This window comes from Puma concolor, chromosome A1 (genome assembly GCF_028749965.1).
Source record: "Puma concolor isolate L17-30 chromosome A1, mPumCon1.1.hap2, whole genome shotgun sequence".
NCBI lineage: Eukaryota > Metazoa > Chordata > Mammalia > Carnivora > Felidae > Puma > Puma concolor.
Window position 1 is genome coordinate 224,464,624 of NC_141667.1, and position 13,063 is coordinate 224,477,686.

The window sequence follows — 13,063 nt, forward strand, 5'->3', positions numbered from 1 at the left end:
GAGGGTAAACTGCTAAATATTAAAATATAGTTGAAGCTCCCCATTCTCTAAATTCGATAGGAACTTTCTTAACAAATTAAACATTCGAGATGATTTTCCTTTGCACTTCTTTGAACATACCCAGCACAAAATATTCTGCTTGAAATGGGAGATAATGAAGAGGGGTTCATCTTGCCCACTTGATTTAGCAAAACCGTACCACAGGAATTTTCCATTTTGGCTCGCCTGTTATGACTTTGATTGTATATATTTTAAAAGTGAGCAGAGAGATGATGTGGTTACCTTGATTATTTAACCCCAAATGCCATCTTGAGGTTCTGGAGATAGTTCTTCCCTCTTACAGGAGTTCCCCAAGATTTCTCTGACCCCTTCCCAAGGCATAATTGGTTGCTGGTGATCTGTGCTCTCACAGCACTGTCATCATGATGCCCCCCTGTTGTGACTGTGAATGTTTGTGACTGCGACCACCCCTGGTTGTAAGAGCCTCATAGAAAGGGACAATTTGTAGCACTGTCGTCTTTGGTTTCCCTAAAGCCTACCACACGGCAGATATTTAGCAAATACTTTGTGGAAATATTCCTTGATTCTGCTTTCCTTTGGTGAAGGGATAGATTAGCTCACGTGGTCAATCAAAAACCACACATGTCTACTGCAAGTTCACCGCAGCGGCCTATTTGGATTTCCGAAGACAGAACTTATTATCATGTATTTTTCTGATGACTGTCTCCAGATTTATTTTCCATCCGGAGCACTTACCCATTTTGCTTTCTCTCCAGACTAGCAAGGAAGCCTGGCCATTGTTGGGGGGATTGGGGGATCATTCCCAGACGGAGACAAACATCCTGGGAACTTGACATGTCCCACCTTTTATATGAGGCAAATACAGTGAAGAAAGGCATTAGATGCCTTGGAGGAGGTCCCAGGGGACCGGGAATGGTGTTGCTGTGAAAGAGGGAGAGAAGGTGGTGGCTGATGGTTTGCATCTGATGAAGCAGGCCCGGACAGAGTTCTGAACTGAATGACCACGAGAATGCGAATCTCAGGACTATTTTCAATATGAAATGACTTCTTGGCTGCCGGTAATGTAAAGGTGTGTGTTGTAGGGTGGAGGGTGTGAGAAAAAGGGAAAGAAGCAGTTGGGGAGGTCAGGAAATAAAGGGCAGAGTCTGACTTGAAGGACTTTGAAGGACTCTCTTGTCCCAGCAAGAGAGTTAACAAATGTCATGCTCCGACGACTGATACCTTCCAGTTGAAAGCTTTATGAATATGATTTGACTCCTGGAATAGTTTGTGCCCTTCTAGGCTCTACGCAGTTCTGCCAGCTTGAGACATACAAACTCAGTTGCAACATTTCCAGGGTAGCAAACCGTGCTGAGGTGTTTACTTGAAGAGAATGGTGAATTCTGAACCTGTTATAGGTTCAAAATGCTTGTATTCTTACGTTTTGGCATTTCCAGCTGTACGAATGGTGAAACGAGGAGGCTAGTCCTAACATTAATTCCCTGATGAAATCAAGATTAAGTTTTTGATAAGAAGAAAAATCATCTAAGGCTGGGCTCTCTTTGAGAATTTTTATCATGTGTAGGGAAGCCCTAAGTAGTTATAAAAGGATAGTGTTGGATATTTTCAATCCAGAAGCTATATTCAAATAATTTCCTGGGGACTCTGAATAATCCTCATGAACTTCAGAGAGCGAATCATGACATGATATTTAGGACATGGTCAAGGATGAAGAGATGCATCATGGAGGCATTATGCTGGTGACAGAAATGTCAGGATAGCCCGTGAATCTCGGCTCAGTCCGAGAAATCAGCCCGAATTTTTTTTTTTTTTTTTTTCAGGAACCACTCAATACTAGATGATCTGTCAGGTGACTGGAGCACAGGAGTTAAGTCCCAGTCCCTGCTGTGGTCCCCAGCTCACTGTTTGGAGCAAAATGATTAAAGCCAGGCAGAAGTGCATGATTACTTTACAACAGCTATAAAGGGATCTGTTCATTGTCTATTATGAGAAAATGAAAGGGGGATAAGAGTAATGAATTAAAGAATAAAGTACTTTCAGAGAGGCAGTAGGAAAAAGGCAATAAGGGTATATCAGAAACAGAGGCTGGCACAGATCTGCTAATACTAATCAAGAAGTTTGCACTGTGGGGGATAACTAGGAAGATTTGGGCTTAACATAGACTGGTGGAAAGACATCAGTAGGGCGCCATTTCAAGAATTTCAAGGATGGCGGTGCTTGTGAAGCCTTTAATGGCATGGAATGTAAAGAATATGGGACTGGGAGGAATGAGCGCTGCACGAACGTGACAGACAAGAAGAGTCCTTCACCCTGTGGGCATGAAGACACCCTTCAAAAATTATGAGAGATGAATGTTGAAAATAATTGGGAGGAGATTCGTTAACTCACCCATTCAACACACATGTATGCTTTCCATATGTCAAGCGTTGCACTAAACTTTAGGAATAAAAACACAAATAAGACATGATACTCAAACTCAGGAAACTTGGAATGTAGAAGAATCTAGAAGAGAGATAGGAATCCTAAGTGAATAAGGGCAGTGATGGGGAACAGGTCCCATGCAGTGGGGATACCAAGGAGATGGTGAAGAGTAAACCCAGCCTCCCTCTGTAAATAAGGATCATAACTGCTCTAGTCCTTTGCCTAATTTTATCAGAACTCACCTTTCTTTTTCTTTTAGCATGGTAGACCTATAAGTTGTCTTCATCATTCTGTCCTTAAGTAACCAGGCCAGTTTATAAAAAAAAATAGCATAGGACTAGGGTGCTTGGGTGGTTCAGTTGGTTAAGCGTCCAACTTCGGCTCAGGTCATGATCTTATGGTTTGTGGGTTCAAGCCCCATGTCGGGCTCGGTGCTGACAGCCCAGAGCCTGGAGCCTGCTTCGGATTTTGTGTCTCCCTCTCTCTCTGCCCGTCCCCCGTTTGTGCTGTGTGTGTGTGTGTGTGTGTGTGTGTGTCTTTCTCTGTCTCTCAAAAATAAATAAAACATTTAAAAATTTTTTTTTAAATGTAGGACTTAAAGAATAAAGCCAATAGGTGAATTAATATAGTGCAAAATTTCTATGTTTAGCCCTCATATATTTAATATATGGTTACATAAAAGCCAGAAAGACCTATATAAGAACAATATAAGTAATTTATTCTGCAATGTCACCATGTGATAGATGTTTGAGAGATTTGGTCAGAAAAAGTGTTTGCTGGAGCGCCTGGGTGGCTCAGTCGGTTGAGTGTCTGACTTCAGCTCAGGTCACGATCTCACGATCCGTGAGTTCGAGCCCCGCGTCGGGCTCTGGGCTGATGGCTCAGAGTCTGGAGCCTGCTTCCGATTCTGTGTCTCCCTCTCTCTCTGCCCCTCCCCCGTTCATGCTCTGTCTCTCCCTGTCTCAAAAATAAATAAATGTTTAAAAAAAAAATTAAAAAAAAAATTAAAAAAAAAGAAAAAGTGTTTGCTGATGAACCATGGAATCTTCTATAACCTTATTATTTATTTTTACAGAGAGGTGAATGACAAGCGAAGGCTTTCGTTATTTTATAAATGCTACAAAATGAAGAGATATTCTGAATGACCTAGGGTCAAATTGTTTGTCATAGACTGAGTCTTATTTCAGCTCAGGCCAACTGATTCTGAAGCCTGGGCTCCAAACTACTAATTAAATCCTTCCCAGGGTGCTTGGTGGCTCAGTTGGTTAAGTGTCTGACTCTTGATTTTGGGTCGGCTTGTGAGATTAAGCCCCACTTTGGGCTCCACGCTGTGAGTGGAGCCTGCTTAAGGTTCTCTCTCTCCCTCTCCTTCTCTCCCTCTCCCTCTGCCCCTCCCTCCCTGCACATGCTCTCTCTGTTTCAAAATAAAAGAAAAATAAAATTAAATACAATTAAAATTAAACTAAGTAAGTAAAATAAAATAAATCTTCCCTAAAAAGCACCACACAAGGAAGAGTACTCTAAGTATTTTCTTATTTCTCTTATTACTCTGTGAACTTTGTGAAGTCAGGCACTATGTATCAGTCATACTTATTGGTGCTTCAAATCGTCTGCGCAAGATGATGAGGTATAAATACAGAGAAATGTTCATCCCTGCTTTTCTCCTGTGCTTAGTGTATAATTAATATTTGCTGGTTTGCATTTGTGCTGATATCCAAGTAGAGGTGAATCTGAATTGGGATATCACCCTCTTCTCCCCTCTACCTCAGTCTTCGTGACTGAGTGTTCCATTTTTCTCCATCTGGGAGTGTCTAGAATTATGTGGCGATATTGATGGAAACAGGAAAATCAATCAACCGTCAGTCAAACTCACAAATGTTTTAGCTGAACATTTCAAGACTTTCTAAAAATGTTTTCAAATCTCTCCTCCTAGCGAAGAACAGATCTGAAGAATGGAAAGGTGGTCTTTCTCCATCAAAGAGAGCCCACTCAGATCAAAAGGCGGGCATTCAAAAGGAAAATACTCTTTCAAAGAGTATAGAAGGCAGTGCTCCAGGGAAGGACTTAAACGTTCTACCCAGCAGTACCACACTTAGGATCACTGCCACAGACTTTAGAGGAAGCCACCATTGAGCTTCTCTGGCCTAGTCTTGGAGCAATGAGAAGAAATTTTCCAAACAAACATCTTAGTATTTCATTAATGGCCACTGCCACACCATTTCTCAGTGAAAGGAATGCTTTCTCCATACAGGTGACTCCTTTCTCCTTCATGTTGGTTCAAAATAGCGTCCTTATAATGGAATGTCTCTGTTCTCTGAGGCCACTCTGAAATTCTGTCCCTTGAAACCATGTAAAGAATAGCTTTGATCTTTTTTTTCCCTACAGATAAACATTTCAAATATCTTCAGACTAGGATTATGAAGTAATTTCTCAGTTTGTCTTTTCTGGAGGAGCACCCCTAGTACCATGGTGTGCTTGGCTCCTGAACATTCCTTCTGGAATGCGTTGGTTGCCAGGATGGAGGGCAACAATATGGAAGATATGATTTCAGGACAGTGGGACTCTCATTTCCTTTAACCTAAAATTGCGTTAATTGGGTAAGAAAGAACCATTTGAAACTGTTGAATATGTTGGGTAGTTTCTTTTTTTTAATTTTTTTTTAACGTTTATTTATTTTTGAGACAGAGAGAAACAGAGCATGAATAGGGGAGGGGCAGAGAGAGAGGGAGACACAGAATCTGAAACAGGCTCCAGGCTCTGAGCTGTCAGCACAGAGCCTGACGCGGGGCTTGAACCCACGGACCGTGAGATCATGACCTGAGCTGAAGTCGGATGCTCAACCGACCAAGCCACCCAGGCGCCCCATGTTGGGTAGTTTCTAAATTAGGGGAGTGAGTTCTTTAGCAGCCACAGAGATAGGAGGACCCTAGAATTTTTGAGCTGTCACTGATGTGCCATCCAGGAATCTCCTCACTGAATGTCCTCTTAATGATAGATTAGGATGCCCCTTGCTATCACAGGTCACTCTAAAAATTAGTAGCAGTAAAGCCATTTAAACTCTCCAGAATAGAAGTGATTGCAAAGTATTATATTTTATAGTTACAGTCAGTAACCTGGTGGGCGGTTTCTCTTTGTGGTTTCTGATTTCTGTGAAATCCCAGGAGAATAAGGAATCATTCAGGTGATCAAATCTTCAACCCTTCCTTTACTGCCATAGCAACCACATCTGTCTTCACTACTCAAATTAGTTAATCAATGATGGTCTCTGATTTATGTTGTTTGACAGCAGCCATCCCTGAAGATTATTGCCTTTTTGTTCTTCTTTAGCTAATAAGCGCCCCTTTTAGAAGACAGTATTCCCTGATATAATAGGTAATGAATTATCTGAAGGACTCCTTCAACACGTGAATCAGAGATCTCATTCTGGCATAATTAGTTTGAATAACAGTTAAAACCATGTTTCCTCCCCTCCCCTCCCCTTGTATGTTACTGATTAAGGAGAGAAACAAGTTCACAATTTCCCAGTCTCTGGAAATAGGTTATCTACTTTATTTCTGTAGTGGGCAAATATTCAAAACTCAAATCAAGAAATTAAGTCTAACAAAAGACTGTTTTTTCCCCTAATATTTGAATTTATTTACACTGAGACTTTCAAATGTTACAGAAATAAAATAATACTTAGTTACACCTTTAATTAATAGACTAGTGAATAGAATTAAAAGAACTGCAGATTGGTTTTCCATACGTTTTTTGGAGCATTTTGGTTTAAAACTTTTTTCTTTACATCCATTCTTTCACATGGAGTCAAGTACTACAGTTCCTCCAAAATTCAGTAATGTCTTTTTTCTTTAAAGATGTAAAACATTTCCATCCACTTTTTTTTTAAATGTAATTCCAGTATAGTTAACATACAGTGCCATGTTAGTTTCAGACATACAATATAGTGATTCAACACTTCTGTACATTACTCAATGCTCACCTCCCATCTTGATAAGCGTACTCTTCAGTCCCCATCACCTATATCACCCTTCCCCACCACCTCCCTCCCCTCTGGTAACTATTGGTTTGTTCTCTATAGTTAAGAGTCTGTTTTCTGTCTCTTTTTTCTTCGTTCATTTGTTTTGTTTCTTAAATTCCATATGTGAATGGAATCATATATGGAATCTTGCAAATGGCAAGATTTTATTCTTTTTTATGGGTAATAGTGCATTATATATATATAGTGCATTATATATATATGTGTGTGTGTATATATATATATATATATATGTATATATATATATATATATCACCTCTTTTTTATCCAACCATCTATTGATGACTGCTTGGGTTGGCTCTCTCACAAGCCTGCTGATTTTTAAAATTCTAGGTTTGAAGCCCCACTAGTTGTAAGAATTTGCAAAATTCAACCCCTCTGATTTTCAAAGCCAAATTTTAGGAGGATTCATCTTCCCTATATGGGCTTCCTGGTGGAAGGTCTGCTCCTCTCCCCTTGCCACACCTACAGAGTCCTTCCCTCCTTTGCACAGTCCGGCAGATCTGTGTAGCTCCCGACAGTGTCTCCACCCTTTCTAACCTCTTCAGTGTGGCCTCTTCTCTCCCTTTAGCTGTGGAAAGTCTGTTCTGCCAGTCTTCGAGTCCCTTTCTGGGTTATTTACACTGATGTGGGTGTTATCAAGTTGTATCCATGGGACGAGGTGAGCTTAGGGTCCTCTTACTCTGACATCTTCTGTGGAAGTCCCAATATTAATGGTGTTTGGGGTTATGCGTTTACCCTTGGTTTCATCTGACTTACATCTCTGTTTACTTAGTTATTTTTACTTTGTTGGTGTGGGTGAAATGTGAAGTGATTATCTTTTGCTCTTTTATATAGGGTGTGTTTGCTAGCATCAGTCCCTTAATTCACTGATTTGCATAAAAATTACCACTGGAAAGATTTAATTGGCCCCAAAATACCACTTGTAGTTTGATATACCCCACTTATTCTCACTGATGTCTCTATGCTGAACTAGAGATTTTTTTTTAATGCGTCACTCCTTTGAGTTCTAATTCATGAACTACTTCATCGCTGAGCTTATAAGAAAGAAATGTAAATCACTGACCTACTTGAAAACTCACTTTTTCTGAACAGCTTCTTAATTCATAATTCCCTTTGTGCCTGGCATATTTTACTTGTGTAGAGCTTGTGAACATTTGGATTATGACTCCAAAGCCTTGCCAACAAGAACACATGAAGGCTATGTTGTCACAGCGAGGGCTTTGTGTCCAATTAGCATCAACATATTAGGGTTGCTCGATTTGTGCATCTAGAAAGCCTACAGCCAGATGGGTGGGAATCCCAGGCCAAGCGTGCAGTGTGCGCTTACATCAAGATCGGTTCATTTGTTCACGGCCAATCATTGTGTGGATGTGTTACAACAGAGTCCCTCAGGAAACCAGTGATTTCACAGGAATTCCTCACAACTAAGATTAAGAGCTAGGATGTTCCACACCCTCCTGCCCTCTTCTCCTAACTTGCCGGATTGAAAGTCTCTGGCTGAAATCTTTAGACCTTTTTCATTTAACAGTAGAGCCTCCATACCTCATGATGACTCATGGACTGTCACTAGCCCCCACCAAGATACTAAGGTACTATGACCTTTGGCCCTACCCAAATTAATATTTGTATGCAAGGTATGTGTTAATAGGAAGTTTTGGATAGATTAGATCATTTTATGTTGGATACTATTATGTTACATTACATAGTTTCATAATCATATGAGTACCCAGACAAGGTGGCCTCTAATCAGGTTGTACCAACTATGTCAATATCAGTGGAGTAAGTACAGTAGGATCCACAGTAGATCTTAGGTCTACTGTCTCAGTTTTGAAAATGTGTCAATTCCCGATGAACAGAATCATTTTACGGTTGGGGAGAAGCTGTAGGGATGATAGTAAGAGAAACTAAAGTCTTATGAGGTTGAAATTACTTGGCCAGACTCTTAACAGCCGCACAAATGAAGGGAGGGCAGTTAGCCTTTCATAATTGATTCTGTACTCTTGTCATGACCCAGAACCTTTTCAACCCATCACTCTTGATAGTATCTCTTAATCTGCGTTGACAGTTGTGATGGAGACCCATTTCCTGTTGCAGCCTTAGATGGCTTTGGGGGTGAGGTACAGTATACCTGCGTAGGATATAAAGTTCCCCTGGAAGCTACTCCCCCTTCCTAAACATGCTCCTGAGACCCTTCTTGCAGAACCAGAGGGCATTAGCCAATCAGAGCTTATATTATCGCAGCTTCGTTTGGTTTAGCTTTTTCCTTAAGGATGACCATGATAAGACTCCCAGCCCTAACCCGAAGAATGATCCCAAGCCTATCAGGAGTGACTCTCGCCTTGACCTCACAAAACTTCACCTCCCAAGATTTCTGAGAGTCAGAATGAGCAGAGGAAAGGATACTGCTGGAACTTGGAATCACACGGACTTGGGTTTGATCCTTGCTTCTGCCATGTGCCACTTGTGAGACTTACCTGAATTCGCTTCCTTATCTATGCAATAGTGACGGTAATATCCACTGCCCACTTCATAGCGTGAGACAGGAACGGAAAGTACACAGTCTAATCTGTGACGCTTACTTGTTGCTTCATACGGGTTTGTTCCCTTTCTCTAAAAGCCCTCGAATGACAGGCAACATTTTAGGGATAGGATAGTAGAATTGGGGAATATTTGTAGAGAGAGATCATTTTAAACATCCTGACAGTTATGCAAGTGAAAGCAAAGGCCAGATATCGTCAACTCACTAAACTTGCCCAGAGACATGGTGCATGAGATCTAGTAGGATACATGTTAGGGGGAAAAAAGAAAGGCAGTAAAAGCAGAGGAATTTTAGCTGTTGTCCAAAAGAAGCTGTATCCAAGGAGCACTGTTTCATAGTGACATTTGGAAAAATAAATCCTTGGGAGAGTGTTTCTGAGGGTTGAGCGTTCCCTTCTCCTTACTCTGAGGGAGTGTCAGCACACTGTCATCTCCAGGCTTTCTGAAAAGGGAGATAATGAGGGCAAAGCGTCTGCTCCATCCATTAGGAGTTCTAGGATACAGGTTAGTTCAGTGAGAGAAGGTTGGCCTCCTGGCAGAAGGTCAAGTTCCCTGAGCCTCTGAGGCAGGAAACTCTCTGAGGCAGGCCTACCTCTGCTAAGCACTGACCTGAGATGGGGGACTGACTTTGCGATAATCCCCAGATGACGGACCCAGCCGTGGGGCTTTTTTTCTACAAATCCTAGTCTGCTCTTTTGTTGTGAGAGTTCTCTCTTTTTTTTTGCAGGGATCGAAAATATAGTAATGGTTGATAACCTGACAAATGTCTACGCTAAGTTCATATTAAGGGAGGAAGAAATTCCAACTGGATGTGCCATTGTCTGCTGCTTTGAGACTTTTTAAATTTTTTTTTTTCAACGTTTTATTTTATTTTTGGGACAGAGAGAGACAGAGCATGAACGGGCGAGGGGCAGAGAGAGAGGGAGACACAGAATCGGAAACAGGCTCCAGGCTCTGAGCCATCAGCCCAGAGCCTGATGTGGGGCTCGAACTCACGGGCCGCGAGATCGTGACCTGGCTGAAGTCGGACGCTTAACCGACTGCGCCACCCAGGCGCCCCGAGACTTTTTAAATACATATCCATCAGCAGCAGGTTTTCAGGTGGATTTTTTTAAGTCTTTTAAAAAAATGAACTCATGAACCACAAGATCATGATCTCAGCCTAAATCAAGAGTCAGATACTTAACCGACTGAGCCCCGCAGGCGCCCCCCCCCCAGGTGGATTTTTATGCTGGTTTTTGCCATCATCTGTCCATCCCAACCTCCTTGGTCCCTTCTCCTGGTGTAATTATTGTAAGGGTCTTTTGTTGTTGTTGTTGTTGTTGTTGTTGTTGTTGTTGTTGTTGTTTGCCTTGTGGGTATAGATTAGCCTAAGCATCTCTGAATACAAACCTCAGCTATAAGGAAAAACTTGCCCAGGGGACAGTGACTTGTGGATGTTCAGGTTCTCCAGATGGGCCGTTGACTGTGGAGTTATGCTCTCCGCAACTTGCCCTTGCACGTGTAGCTGTGAACACACACAGATGAGAGGACATTTGGTTTTACAGCACTGGCAGGACCACAGTCTTTTCTCCCCATTAATGTTTCCAAAGAGCAAACTAAGTATCTACACCAAGGGTACTAACACCTACGTAGAGCATCTGTTAAGAGTTTAAATCACTTAGGAGCATGACTCCCAAAATAACCAACACTGTTTCCATTTGTTTTGCCATCAAATATGGTGTATTAAATGCCCACAAATGTTGTCCTGGGTTTTGTACCAAGTAACTGAAAAGAGCCAGCAATGGCTCTTTGAGAAATCATGATTTAGAATTGCTGGAAGATGCTATGAATCTTGAGCTGGCTGCTTGTTTGTTGTGTTGCTTTCTCTCTTCCCATTTTAATACCTGCGTGCATGTTGTCTCGCAAGCCTGCACCTTTAATATTTTCCCTGTGGTTCTTGTTGCATTGTCTCCTTTTGAGCAATCATTGGAAAGCACTAGGGAAACCTAGAGAGGGAGAAACTCCGAGACAAGCAGGGATGTCATTTTTGTCCCAAAGGAAAGGATTGGAGTTTCTTATCTGTGTAATCAGAAGCTTTTCGTAATCTTATTTTAAGATAATCCACCATGGGATCCTTGAGCCTTGGCTTGTATCAAGAGACATGTAAGCTTTACTCCTTCTTCAGCCTGCCGTGGCTCAAGGGTTGTATCAGGTAGACTACCAAACATCTTGTGTGAAGCTTTGGTTGAGATGCCTGCCAGTTTACAGAGATCAATTAGTCATAGCGTGGGAAGAGAATTTTCAGTAGGTGCTCCAGGGGTTTATTGAATGGCACAAAGTAGGTTAAGAAGAGAAGGGAATGAGATATACAAAGGTATATTATCTTTTTAAAAAAGATCCTTATATCACATTCTTTCTGATAATTGTGGGAATCTAAGGTATGTTGAAAGCTTCATTGATATGCCAATGACAGCGTATTTTCAAACCTACTTTAAGTGATTTCTTACACAGCCAATTCTTTGCTAAAAGGAGGCACATTTTCTTTGCTGAAAATATTTGTTTTAGGTTGTTGGAGACTTCGTTGTTGCCACAAATGATTATCTTGAAATTCACAGGGTTGTGTTTGTAGCCTCAACTCCTCAGGACCCTCAGGCTGTCTGGTCGGGCTGAGCTTTAGAGTTCCAAACCGAACTGTAAAGACGTGACGTTTAGGAAATGGGGAGATAAATAAGAATGTTTAACTAGAAAATTGCTGTATCCAGAAAGGCTTAAATTCCCACAGTTAAATAAAGTCTTGCTTTTATACTTAAAAGGATTAATACTGAAGGATGGAACCGCTACTAACTGCTTCTCCTAAATGTCAAAACACTGAAAATTACTGAGAAATTAGCTGTCGCCAAGTGAGTTCCAAATCCTGAGTGGAACTGAACGCCTTGTGGTTTTGTGTCTCCAGGAGTGTTGGCACGGTGCTCAGTAGGGTGTATGCTGGGTATTCGGAAGGAGATAACAAGAGAAGGGAAGGAGAGAGGGCGAAAAGAAGCACAAAGGAAGCAGTAAGGGAGAAAGAAGTGTAAAATAAATAGACTGCAAGAGAGTTTGTTTTGTTAAAACACACGAGCGTGTGCGCACACAGACACACACCTCCACACAGCACACAGAGAAGTTGAGGGACTTGTCTAGCTCACACAGTTGCTCACAGACCTGGAACCAGAATATGGGTATATCTTGATACTATATCTCCTTCTTGTCTCTCAGCTTCACAGGGGAAATTATTCCACAAGCATTTTGAATTCTTTGAAAAGAATTATAAGAAAATAATGCGTAGATTGAAATGTCCTTGGAAGAGAATCCATGTCTCAAACTGAGTGATTTAGGTTTAAGGGAGCCAAGTAAGATTTTGAAAGGCCCCAGAAAGGTTATATTTCATAGAAGGGAAGAAAATATGTTGAGGACATCTGGAAAGAAATTCAAGTTATTTCTCTGGTATTTCCTTAAAATATTTTTAATTTTGCGGCAAAATAATACACTGGCAGGCTCACATCTTACATTCTCATCCAAATTTGGACTTCTCATCCCTCCTTAGCTTCATTTTTTTTCCCCTTTTTTCTTTCTTTTTGAAGTTCCCACGTCCTTCTTTTCTCTCCTTACTTGCTCTGCTTGGATTCCAACTCTGCTTGCTTTCACAACTGCCTTCATATTCGTTCTCACATCTGTTATTTTCCTTGTGCTTTTCCTTTGCTATCTATCCTGCAGCTCTTCCTCGGCTTTCCCCTAACCTCCTTTCCCCTGGTACTTTTCTACTGGTTTCTTCGTCAGTTTCCTGTCTCTGGTTGGCATTGATCCCCGCTTTCCCCATCCCCACCCCCCTCCCAGTCCCGCTCCCACTTTTTACTCTCTCTCCTCCAAGGTTTGCTAAGGGCAGACTGTCACTGTCTGCAATAGGACTGAGCTCTTTCCCATTATGTAATTCAGCATACCCGTAAACAGCTGTTAGGACTGTTTTGTTTCCCCCTGAGGCTCACTTTTCCAGAAAACAAAATGCTACTGGATGCTTCCATGGCG

General features: G+C 41.5%; 1 protein-coding gene across 2 annotated transcripts in view; it reads left to right on the forward strand.

Annotated features, from left to right (window-relative positions):
- LHFPL6 (LHFPL tetraspan subfamily member 6) overlaps window positions 1–13,063 on the forward strand; it is a 248,011-nt gene that overhangs the window by 125,495 nt on the left and 109,453 nt on the right. The window lies entirely within an intron of this gene.